We start from the raw sequence: 2,567 nt of genomic DNA, 5'->3' as shown, positions 1-2,567 counted from the left end.
TTGTGGCCGGTGACACTTGTAATTGTATTATTTTTTAAGCCTCTTTGGTCGGACCAACACGTTGTCACTCCCTACTCGTCTCACATGGACGTTTGGTTAAGGACCCCTCCCAAATTGATATTTTGGGTGTCCTTAACTCGATTTTTTGATGAGCTGGATGTTCTCACTAAATCATGGGTCTTAGCCATCGGGCTTCGAACCGTAATTGATCCAGTACCAGGATGTGGAGCGCACCGGTACCCTAACCCAGTACCGGTACCCTAACTGGTTACTGGTTACCACGTCCTGGCCCTGTTTGCATCGGATACCACGTCAGGTACTGCATCAAGTACTTGGTCGAATCCCGTACTGCATCTGGTATGGCATCCGGTGCCGGGTAAGGGTACCGGTACTGGTACTGGGTTAGGGTACCGCCCGTTTCCTCAGAACCAGTACGCACTGCGTCCCGAGGGTTTTAGACCTTTGATTTTATGAACATTCAGCACATTAACCCTTGTGCTAACCTCGGTATGCTGACGTTGGGAGTGGGGACATCTGGAAACTTGTTTTTTAATGATTTTTCAATCTTGTCCACCTTGATCCACATTTGTCATGGGATGGATAACACGTCAATGTAAGGCTTGGGTCATGTGGACCCTATGAGATAGCAAAAGGGTTAAAAAAAAAACGAGTCGGGGTCCTTCACCGAACGTCAATATGTGACGACTTGGGGATGAGAATGTGTTGGTTGGACATATTTTTCTGTTACAATACGGGTTAAGAATCTTCAAACACACACAATACATATTTGTATAAACCTCTTTTATAATTTAGGCTAAACTTTATTTATATTGAAAATATTTGTATCCCTTATTTGTTTGTTTTTGAACTGGACGTAAAAGAAGAAGAGGACAAAAGAGAGGGGGATACTACGTGTTATTTTCATTTTTATCCATCTAGTAAAAAGTCATAGACCTTGAGCCATAGTCATTGAGTCATTAAGTCATTGAGTCATTGAGATTAATTCGAATCGGATTCACAGCCCTACTTCTGGTTTCCGATCCTCCCTGAGACTCGATTTTGCAATGGCGTCATCTCCGCCTGTCTCTGGACCGCCACCGAACAACCTCGAAATATGCCAAGGTGGCAACTGACTGATGTCTTGATGATCTTTCAGAGAAAATGTGTCCAGTGGCTGTAAAAAGTTTACTATTACTTAAAGCTGGTGCAGATGTTTACACATCGTCGAGTACTTGGATACTCATAATTTAATAGATATAATCTTATAATCTCGACCTGTCTCTGGATTGCCACTGAACAACCTCAAGATGTGCCTGAGCGGCCTCTGACCGATGTCAACCTTTAGAGAAAAATCTGTAAAATTATAACTTTTTCTTAAAACCGTAAAAAAATGTGACTCCTGCCTCTCGATTACAAATGTCACTGCGTGGCCACACACCAATATTTGGGATGGGAAGCATCTTTTTAAGCTAAATTAATGGCATCCATGACCCTAAACGTGTTCTCCATTCAAATATTACGGTATTTCTAATAAAAATCATGCAGTTCTTTCCTCCCCAAACTCATATAGATGGTGTAATATGGGTCTAACTTTGCCTTTTCAAAGCACTTTGTGCCGCAGAACCCATAGATACAGATAAATTAACATATGTACTGAATGTTTGAGTGAACCCATCATAATGAGCACACAGTAGGATCTCCTCTGCCTCACACTCAGATCATCTCAGATGTTTTGCCTTTGTTAGGTTCAAAGCTTTGCAAATCATGTCGATACCTGTAAGGAGACGGCGTGTTTACCCAGCACAGATGCATAATAACTTCATTGCAGTCCGTTGCATCACTGGGAATTACAATAAACTCGGAGTTGCATTCATAAACCTCTGATTGCCGGAAACAGAACTTGACACGAGTTGTTTTCTTTTTGACACAAATTTATGTAACTCAATTCAAACAAAGTATTTTTAAGTGGCATAAAAATGCCAAGTAACATTTCTTCATCGTGAATGCTCTTGCAACAGCAGAACTGAAGTTTTATTCTCTGAAAAACTAGGTTGTTTTCAGCATTTTGACAAGAGTCCTACTTATTTTTAGTTAGTTTCTCCTGATTCTTCATACCATCTAATTCTGTTGTTTAAATTAAGGAGGAATTCCTTCATCTTTAGCGACCATCTGTATTCTTTTTGTTCTTATTGGGTTTCAGCGTTTGCACTGCTGCAAATTCACTCATTAATCAGTGTGAGAAACTCAAATCCAAGTCCGTCTTTGATCCTTCTTTGCTGATTCCTACACCTCCCCAGGGGTGTAGAGTTCTCGTCTGCGCCTCCATAGAGCGCCGCACAATTGGGGAACCAAAGGGGGCGGGGCGTTTCCTGAAGACTCCTTGTTGTCTAAAGCTGTTATCTGTGAGACGGGAGGCGGGAAACACAGACGGGCCTGTAAGTGGGCCCATATTTAGGGTTCTGATGCGTTGAACGCAGCAGAGACGGATTCTTGATGAATGAACGACACGGCTCACAAAACAGGCGTGGACCCAGGTTAGTGAATGATCCCCCAGACAATGACATCAC

Source organism: Oryzias melastigma, linkage group LG20, assembly GCF_002922805.2.
Source record: "Oryzias melastigma strain HK-1 linkage group LG20, ASM292280v2, whole genome shotgun sequence".
NCBI lineage: Eukaryota > Metazoa > Chordata > Actinopteri > Beloniformes > Adrianichthyidae > Oryzias > Oryzias melastigma.
This window is presented reverse-complemented; position numbering follows the sequence as displayed.